We start from the raw sequence: 11,012 nt of genomic DNA, 5'->3' as shown, positions 1-11,012 counted from the left end.
AGTCAATTCATCTGACTATTTTGAAATGCACTGAGACCTAACTTTTTATGTGTTGGTCAAATGGAGATGGTTCGAAACTCAAAAATGTTCTTAAGGACAATATGAACAACTTTCATGTTCATCAAACATTTAATTTGAAGCTTGGAAGACCATCTCCCATTCCAATACATTACAGGTCATTTTGACTGAAACCCTAATTTTGGGTCAACTTCCCAAGGACATAACTCATTCATTTTTTATGATTTTGAGGTGGTATCAAATGCATTGGAAATAGTAAGATGTCTACTTCAAATGTTATGTTGGACAAAATTTCAAAATCTCAAAGGAAATACATGTGATAATGTAAGACATTATAGGTCATTTTGGGCCAAATGCATTAAAAGGCAAAAAAGTCCAACTTCAAGTGCCCATAACTCTTTCATCAAAAATCTAAATGATGCAAAATATAAGTCCATTTTGATTTTCTTGAAAAGATATACAATTTTGATGTTGGAGGTGTTTCCATTTTAGGCTTGCATCATTGAAACAAAGGGGCTTGAACATTGGCCAAATTTGGAAACCTTGCCTTGACATGTTTTGCACATTACACTTTAAACTCAAAATTCACTAATTTCCACACTTCAAATGGAGTTTTGTTCAACATAGCAATTGTTCCTTACATCAAGACCTTTCCAACCATTACCCACATGCTTATGTTTGGATTTTCTAATTGGCATTTTCGAAGAGGTGAATGTTTAGGTCCAATTATGGAATTCACATCATAACTTCATGCACAAGCCAATGCAGCTCCAATCACACGTCCAAACTATTGGCATTTGAGTTCAGCTTGCATTTTCATCCATTTTTGGGCTTTGCACGCGCCAGTACAGGCCCATGCATGAGAAGTCCAAGTTCCATGCACACGAATTTTCTCCTTGCTTACATCAGCTTTGGCTATAAATAGCATGCTCCTCTTCATTCAATTCTCAACCTAATGGCGCCTAAGATGTTGCACAATTGAATCCATAACCATTACCAAAGAAGCTATCTCACTTTCTTTCAAATTTTTCAGATCCAAAATTCAACTACATTTGGTTGAATCCTTGGATCTAAAGCTTCTAAACATTCATCCTTCAGATCATTGATCTTCTGTTTTGGCAAAGAAAGCAAGGAATCGAGCTCAAGTTTCCAGAAATCAAGGTTGTACTTCAACTGGTTTTTTCTTCAAAACTCATCATATATTGACCTATTTGCTTGGATCTTGTGTTGGCTGAAGTCCTCTCAACAGAGGCATCATGACTGTGCATTTAATTTTTGAAATCCATTAAGTTCATGATGAACACCACAAAACTCCCATCTCTGATTTCTCTCAATATAGAGATCTAGAGTGGAATTGAGTGGCACAGGGATGATGTACATCATCCCAGCTTTCCAAAGATGTATGGAACGTGCATTTTAATTGAGTTTTAAAAACCTGCAATTCTGGCCGGAATCTTCTTGCTCACCGGAGAAGAAGGTGGCTCCGGTGGCCGTCCCATTGCCAGATCCAATCTGGATCGTTGGATGCATTTTCCAGATCTAATTGTGGCCATTAGTTGTTATGACTTGTTTTAATGTTGTGTGTGGTGCTGTTGACTTGGACTCATGGTGAGCGCGCGCCTCTGGACCATTAGATGTGCCACGTCAATTAATGAAACCACATCCAACGCTTCCTGATTTTTTTTATTTTCTATTTTCTGATTTTATTTTCTTTATTTCCTTTTATTTCAAAAATTCATATCTCTCTCATTTTTAATCCAAAAATTATAGGACCAATTGCATTAGTCTCCAAATAAATTCTAGTTTCTAGTTTTGATTTTTAATATTTTTTATTTCATCATTTGATATTTTTGATGAATTTTCTCTCTTCTGGTTTTTTTAATTCATTTTAAATAGTTTTTGATATTCAAAAAATACAAAAATATTTTCCTAACCTATATGAATGATGATGGATCTATGAAAAATATTCTCATCAATTTTTTAATTGATCTGAGATTTATTTGAGATTTTAGTTCAATTAGATTATTTTTATTTATTTTTAATTGATTAAAAATAGTTTCTGACTTTTAAAAATGCTGGAATTTTTTGTCAAACTTTGTTTGACCTTGTTGAACTTGGGATGAATTACTTGGACCTTTCAAGGTTGTTTTGAAGTAACTTTGAAGTTTGACCTTCCTTTTATTTTTAATTCAAATTTATTTTAATATTAAAAATGCCAAAAATATTATGCTTATTGTTTGATCTCCAATCTCCATCTCATTTCTGATTTCTTAATGTTTGACTTTGACTTTCAATGTCAATTGGTCAATACATATGGATTGGTACATCTTATTCCATCTTAGGCATTTTGATCTTTCCATTTCCTTATCCATTCTTTATCTCCTTCTTCCTTCTTCTTCTTCTTTCTTTTTGATCCATGAGTTGAAGGTTGATAAGTTAGCATTGGTTAGGGAGACTTAATCTTCCTTGATTCAAATCTAATTCATCTTGATCAATTGATCAAGTGAATGACTTTGCATTAAGGATAGGTTGTTTTCTAAATCATGCAAAGGACTTAAACCAATACAAGATCAATTCTCTTTTTTTCTTTTTGGCATGGCAAGTTGTTGGAACTTGGTTCACTAATCAAGACTTCTAACTTGTGTTGTTGCCTACATTATTATTGACCGGCATCAGATAGTTGTGACTTCTACATAAGTCCAATTACGATTGCTTAACATAGCGCTAAATTTTCCTTATGGCACACTAACTACTAACACTAACCATTAACAACTAACATTTACTTTTTGCTCTTTACTTTTATGCAATTTACTATTCTTGCACATATTATCCATTTGCTTTTCTCTTTGCTCACTTGAGCACATGTTTATGTTAATGTCATTTTCCTTTTGCTCACTTGAGCACATAATTGTGTATATATTTTTTATGCTTGTGTTTTTTTTTTATTGTTGTGAACCAAATGCAAAGAAGTGGACTTAGATTCTAGGACATACCCTATGCAAAGAATGGAGAAAGGGACTTAGATTCTAGGATATTCCCTATGCAAAAATTGGAGTAAAAGGAACTTAATGATGAATATGGACCAAATCTCTAAACTCACTCTTGTCCATTCTTGATTTACTTCATGGAACTTTTGATGTGTGTGTTCTTGTGCTAGGGGTTCCCACTTGAGCTTAATTGGAGGATCATTGCCATGTTCATTCAAAGTGAAAGACACAAGATACATTGAGGATCTCTTAAGAGACTTGTTTGATTGCTTGAGCTTACTATTATTGTGATTGCTTATTCCAAAGGATGAGAGCTACTTGGATCATCACTATGATCTCAAGAGAGGGACTCCATTGTGGTTTTGATTCTTCATCCCTCCTCTTTTTGCTTTGTTTAGGACTTTAGCCTTTCTTCTTCTTCTCCCCACTCTAACCCAAGCCAAAACTTTTTGTGCAAACATTTAACTATTGTTTTCAAACATTAGAAACCTAAGCCTTAGGCTTTTGATTTTCAAACCTTCTCTTCATAACACTTATTGTGAATTGAATCTTTAAGTCAACTCTGACCATTTTTGTATATACTTCTAATTGGTAAATATAACCCATTCAAATGTCTTTTTGTGGTTCCAATGGCCACTTTCTTAATCAAATTTTCCATTACCTTTAGCTATTAGGTTTGAGTTATCCTTGTGGTAGATGTAATACTCACCTATATCCTTAATGATGGACAATGAGTCTTCCATGCTTATTATAGGGTTAACCCCTCACTAGCATGTTGAAGCTATCCTCAAATGGTGGATTTGTGGTTTTAGGTTGAGTTTTCTCCCTTGGATAACAAAAGACCTCAAGGCTTTTGGACCAATCAATTCACCAACTCCTTTTGATATTTTTACCCCGAACTACGAGGTTTTGATCCTAATCTTTTTTAAGATGGTACGTAGGCAATGGGTTTATCCATCCAAACACAAAAATGTAAATAACTTGTATATTCTCTTCTCATCAATTCAATCATGTTTGCACAAATAAATTTTCATAAAACAACAACCTTGCAACAAGTATGAAAAGGGATCCCTAGGAGTACATAGGATGTTTTGGGTGCCTAACACCTTCTCATTGCATAACCAACCCCCTTACCCAGATCTCTGACTCTCTTTTACTAGTTTTTGATTCGATAAAACTTTTAGATTTTTGTTCGCTTTCTAACCATTCCTTTGGATAAATAGAAGTGCGGTGGTGACTCGACTTGTATGGTTTACCTTGGATTTAGGCAATATCTTTAATGGTAACGAATACCCCGCTACAGCCGTGTCAGGCTACTATTTTCCTTCCTTTGCTTCCACTGCCCTGACACGGCCTAAGTCAGGTGACATGGGTGGCCGTGTCAGGCCTCCTGTACTGGGGTTTTCTGGCTCCTTTACATGCCAGAATCTCGCATTGTCTTCTTCTGAGTTCTCCAGTTCTTCTACCCGGGTCTGTCAGACATAAACACAGCTATCCCATGCATAAAATCAAGATAATAAAAGGTAACACATAACAAAGATTAAAAATGCGTAAATAAAATAACGGAAGTAAAATTAACTCTAAATGTACCATAAATGCTTGCACAGTGTGTCAAATGTTTCTGTTTTGCGTCGGATCAGTAATGAAAACTCAATATAAATGGTGACTAATCACAACCCCAAACTTAGCTCATTTCTTGTCCCAAGTAATGTTTCATTATGACTCCCCAGAATCCTTTATGCTTTCCACCACTGTTGAGATCATTCGCAAACGTCTTCCCTTTTTCTTCCACAAGTCCTGCCTATCCTCGTAAGTCATCATTCACACTTCCACTTCAAAGCACTGTTTCACCTGTCTGCTTATTTCACATTCTCACCAATTCTCTCGGGGTAAGCTGTTTACACTCATAATTTAAAGTATGCAATATCACTCACAAGTTTGAATAGTTTCTCTTTTCTCATCACCTAGACATAACACACACACTTTTGAGGTCTTTAGGGTTGTAGCTTGGCTTGGGTTAGGGTATGGATTAAAAAAGGAAAACAAGGGGCTTTTGGTTCAAAGTCGATGTTACATCCTGTGTTGGTTTCTTTTATTTCCTCGGTTTTCTTTTCTTATTTCTTTATTTTCTTACCGACTGCCCTTTTTCGTGCTTTTTCTTTTGAATCTTCGAGTATTCGATTTTTATTTTTCTTTCTTTTTCTCGATTCATCAAAATTTTCTTTTTCTTTTATTTTTGCACTTTCTTGGGCTTTAAGAGCTTTTAAGGTTTTTACCCCAAACTTAGCTTTTCAACATAGCTAGAATACATTCTCATGACTCTGAATAGGGTGAGGAAGTGTTTTGGCCAATGGTTACATTTATGGTGTTTTAAACAAAAAAAATGGAAATAGGCTCAAAGGGGGTTAACGAGGGATATAATAATTCGGGATGGCTAGAAAAGCTCGGGGTTAATTACAAACAACGTGCCTCAGTGTGTGTATCATGCAGTGACAGTCCTAGAGAGTCTACGCAAATTTAGAGTGATAAAGACAAACCTGAATGACACTCATGATGATTAATGTGTTTGGCTTTTTCCGACTCACTTGGTTTGGTTCAGCTTTGACAGGATCCACAGTGCTCCTTAATTTGATGCAATTGCTTTCTTATTTCGGAATATGCAGGATACTCGTGTCGATTAAGCTGTATACGTTGCGTCCGATCTTTACATTTAGCAGTGTTAATTTTTGGGGAGATCCTTCACAACAGGCCATGGTGAGTGGTGTGACCTTTCATCCACTCTCAATTGTGATCATTACTTTTTCCAACCTGTCAACACAGACTTGACACACACACTTGCAGTATAATGTACTTTCAATAGACAAATTAAATCTAAACTACCAAAGTAAAAATAACACAATAATCAAAATACTAATAAAAGACATAAAAGCTTCCCCACACCAGAACTCAACATTGTCCACAATGTTTGGGAACAAGCGCAGAGGAAGGAACTCATAGGGTCCTACTGAGGAGGTGTGTGCGGGAAATACAACATCAACTGTCGCATCATGCTGCTCATCTCATCCAACATCGCTCCCTGACAGGCTTGCTCGATGCCTGGCCTTTGCTGTTTAGTCCTCAAATCACCTATCTTGGTTTGTACCTAGCTCCATTGGTCAGTTGACCAAGATGGTGAACCCCCCGCATGTTGGGTGGGTTCCTGATGCCGTGGAACAAACTTCTTAGGAGGTGCTTAAGGATATTCTTCTTCTCTTTCCGTTCCTTCTTCCTGGTCATCTATAAAGTGCTCACCTGCATTAAAATGGTCAGTTTCATGGCCTTCATCCGCATCGGGATCGGCGCTCACATATAACTAATTAGCGTAGTCAATAATAGAAACTCTGTCCAAATCCGGAAGAGCGATGATAAACCTTTTATGAATGAGTACGGAATAATAAGTAGGGGCAACCTCAATCATACCTTGGGAAATCAGAGCAGCCATGTCAATTTTTGTATTACCTGAAATTGGTGTGTCCTCGAGTAAAACAGCCTGATACCTGAAATGCAATGCAATTTGGGTGATCATACCTCCCACGGATATGCCTCCTGAGTTTGCTCGGCCGACTCTACCCAGGTAGTCTGCTGCAAAGGCAGCTACATTGATGGTCTTGGTTTGAGCCATCGAGTACATGAAGAATAGCTCTCTCTGAGTAGCTACCCCAGTGATGTCGCCTCTACCGAACAGGGTATAGGCTAGACCGTTTTGGGCGTACCTGAAACAGGGATTCTGGATGCCCGAGGCTTTCCCACCTTTGGAGGAATAATGCGTCCTCCCAGTTATGGCGCTCTAGAAATCCTTCAGAGAGAACCTGTATGGGACCACTCCGGGTCCGTTCAGAGGGAGGCGGAGTATTGCAGCTAACTCCTCAACAGACAATTCAAGATAATTGTTAAACAATCGGAAACGTAAGGCACCGAAATAATACCTGGTTGTGTTAACCCCCCGCTTTTCCAGCTGGAACTCTAAAGTGCTAAGGAACTCGAGAGTAATGCGCTCGTAGGTCGGCGCCTCCAAACTCATAAACTCGAGCATGCCCAAAACATGGAACATTCGGTCTACCTCAATTTTCAGCCCTAGAGCGGTCAGAGTATGCTCACACATATACCTGGTCGGCGTGAGCTTGCGCTTCCGGGGAATTTGGTAACGTTGTTCTTGCTCTGGATTGTCAAACACAATGTTGTGGGGATTAGGTTTCCGGCTCGGGCGTTTCCGGGACTTCGCCATCTCTGCAAATTGTTGCTTTCCGGTAAGGATTCATCGCGGGGGCATTTTGGACCTGCAAAAAATAGCAATATTCCGAACTGTCGAGTTAGGAAAATCTAAAACCATGGTTATGACCGGGACGGCGAGATGAGAAATATTTGTGAAGGGTATTTTAGCGATAGGTGAGTGGAACTTGGGTGCATGGAGGGTTTTGTGTGGTGAGGTGAGTGAGGTTTAATGGAGTTTGTGAGAGAGTGAGAGAAGAAGATGAAAAATGATGAGAGAGATTAATGAGGTTTGTGGTAAAAATCTGATAATGATGAGGTGATAGGGAAAAGTGTGTGGTTAAGAGTGGATTAAGTGGGTGGGCCCCACTAAAAATCAAAATTTTCAAAAAAAATTCAAAAATTCCGCCTGCTTGACACGACCGTGTCAGCTGACATGGGTGGCCGTGTCAGGCTACTATTTTACCACATTCCACAATTTCTTTTACAGTGCTCCTGACATGGCCGGTCGTGTCAGGCCACTGTTTTACCATTCCCAAAACCATTTTTCCTACAGTGCTCCTGACACGGGTGGCCGTGTCAGGCCACTGTTTTACCACATCCTTCATACATTTTCCTTCACCTGACACGGCCTGTGTCAGCTGACACGGCCCGTGTCAGCTGACACGGCCCGTGTCAGCTGACACGGCCCGTCGGGTCAGGCTGTCCTTTTGGCCATTTTTTTGGTTTTCGTGTCAGGTCAACCGCTGGTTCTTCTGGCTATGAGATGCTTCCTCCTTGTAGAGCTCCTGTATACCTATAGACACATACAACTGATTAGAAATAAAAAGTGTGGGTTGCCTCCCACAAAGCGCTATGTTTAACGTCGCATGGCTCGATGGTTCTCTGTCTGCTTAGGTGAGACAAATTTTTTCTATAGGACCACCCTCCTGGTCTTGTATGTAAGGTTTCACTCTCTGCCCATTTACCTTGAATGTGTCTCTGTTCGCTGGATTTCTTAGTTCAACGGCTCCATGTGAAAATACCTTTTGTATCTCAAAGGGTCCCGACCATCGGGACCTCAGTTTCCCTGGGAAGAGTTTCAACCTTGAGTTGAATAATAACACCAGTTGTCCTTCCTGAAAGTCTTTCTTCTAAATGCGTCTGTCATGCCAGGTTTTGGTTTGTTCTTTGTATATCTTGGCATTTTCATACGCTCGACTCCTGAACTTTACTAGCTCCTGTAATTGGAGGATCCGAGATTTACCCGCTTTAGCCAGATCATAGTTGAGGAATTTGGTCCCCCAAAATGCCCTATGCTCAAGTTCGAGTGGTAGGTGACAAGCTTTACCATAGACTAACTGATAAGGGGACATACCTATTGGTGTTTTGAACGTTGTTAGCTATGCCCAGAGTGCGTCATCGAGCTTGATTGACCAATCCTTTCTTGAGGCACTGACAGTGTTTTCTTGGATTTGCTTGATCTGCCGATTGGATACCTCAACCTGTCCACTAGTCTGGGGATGGTACGATGTGGCGATTCTATGCATGACATTATATTTCCGTAGTAGGATTTCCATCAATTTATTTAGGAAGTGGGTACCTTCGTTACTAATTAGTGCTCTTGGTACCCCAAATCGTGCGAAGATACAATTTTTGAGGAAATTGATTACCACCTTTGCATCATTCGTGGGCAGTGCAACTGCTTCCACCCATTTTGACACATAGTCAATCGCAACTAGAATGTATTGCTTTCCAAAGGAAGGTGGGAAGGGTACCATAAAATCTATTCCCCATACATCGAACAGTTTGACTTCTAACATGGCATTCTGTGGCATTTGATTTCTTTTAGATATGTTACCTGTTCTTTGACATCTGTCGTACTCTTTTACCACTGCTTGTGCGTCTTTGAACAGCGTGGGCCAGTACAATCCAGAATGGAGGACTTTGGATGCGGTTCTGTCTCCGCTAAAACGTCCTCCATATTCTGAGTTATGACAGGCTTTTAAAATGTCCCTATGCTCTTCCTCTGGAACATAACTCCTGACTAGGCCATATAATCCCTTTTTGTAAAGGAATGGATCGTCCCATACATAGAACCTGCAATCATGCAAAAACTTTTTTCGTCTGTTGGAGCCAAAGTCATCAGGTATCAGTCCACCTACCACAAAGTTCGCGTAATCGACTAACCATGGGATATGCGTAACGGCTAGAATGCGTTCGTCTGTGAACTCATCTCTGATGGGGTGCGTCTCTTCTATTTCTTGAATCGGAGTCATGCAAGACAAGTGATCAGCAACAGTGTTCAGATCGAATTCCTGTAGTAGGAGGATCCATCGCAGCAACCTCGGCTTGGATTCCTGTTTTGCAAAAAGATATTTCAAAGCAGCATGGTCAGTATATGCAATTACCTTTGATCCCAGCAGATAGGATCTGAATTTGTTAAAAGCGTATACCACCTCCAGGAGTTCTTTTTCTGTGGTTGCATAGTTCATTTGAGCAGGGTTGAGTACATGGCTTTCATAGTAGATCACATGAAAGAGCTTCTCCTTGCGTTGCCCTAGTACCACCCCTACTGCGTTATCACTTACATCACACATTATCTCAAAAGGAAGGGACCAATCTGGGGCAATAACTATGGGTGCTGACACCAGCTCCTTCTTCAAGGTCTCGAAGGCTTTCTTGCATTCTTTGTCAAATAAGAATGGGGTGTCTTTTACCAGTAGACTAGTCAATGGTTTAGCAATCATGGAGAAATCTTTTATGAACCTGCGGTAGAAACCCGCATGTCCTAAGAAGCTTCGGATGCCTTTTTCATTCACCGGTGGTGGTAAATTTTCTATTACCTCCACTTTTTCTATGTCTACTTCGATACCTTTGTTAGAGATCTTGTGTCCCAAGACTATTCCTTCCCGGACCATGAAGTGACATTTTTCCCAATTCAGGATCAAATTTGTTTGCTGGCATCTCTCTAGAACAAGTGACAGGTTAGTCAAAGAATTATCAAATGAAGAACCGAATACGGAGAAGTCATCCACAAATACTTCCATATGCTTTTCGAGCATGTTAGCAAAAATAGAAGTCATACACCTTTGAAAGGTGGCTGGTGCGTTGCACAAGCCAAATGGCATTCTTCTATATGCAAAAATACCATAGGGGCAGGTGAATGCAGTCTTCTCTTGGTCTTCAGGGGCAACCGCAATCTGGTTGTACCCCGAATAACCGTCTAGGAAACAATAGTAATCGTGTCCTGCTAACCTTTCCAGCATTTGATTAATGAATGGTAACGGGAAGTGATCTTTCCTCGTTGCCACGTTTAGCCTTTTGTAATCGATGCACACTCTCCAACCTGTAACAGTGCGGGTTGGAATCAACTCATTCTTTTCATTCTTTATTACCGTTGTGCCCCCTTTTTTAGGTACCACGTGGACTGGACTTACCCAAGAACTATCGAAGATAGGGTAGATTAGGCCCGCATCCAAGAGTTTTATAACCTCTTTGCGCACCACTTCTTTCATGGCTCGGTTAAGTCTTTGTTGTGGTTGCACTACCAGTTTGTCGTCATCCTCCATTAAGATCTTGTGCATGCGAACAGTAGGGCTTATACCTTTTAAGTCCTCAATTGCCCATCCGATTGCACCCTTGTATTTTTTTAGAACTTGAATGAGTTCTGCCTCTTGGACACTCTGTAGACTAGCATTAATGATGGTTGGGCATTTTTCTTCAGTGTCTAGAAATACATACTTCAGATTTTTTGGCAACTGCTTCAGGTTCACCTCT

Source organism: Lathyrus oleraceus, chromosome 7 (assembly GCF_024323335.1).
Source record: "Lathyrus oleraceus cultivar Zhongwan6 chromosome 7, CAAS_Psat_ZW6_1.0, whole genome shotgun sequence".
Classification (NCBI taxonomy): domain Eukaryota; kingdom Viridiplantae; phylum Streptophyta; class Magnoliopsida; order Fabales; family Fabaceae; genus Lathyrus; species Lathyrus oleraceus.
The sequence above is the reverse complement of the archived record's forward strand: the minus strand, read 5'-3'. Positions refer to the sequence as shown.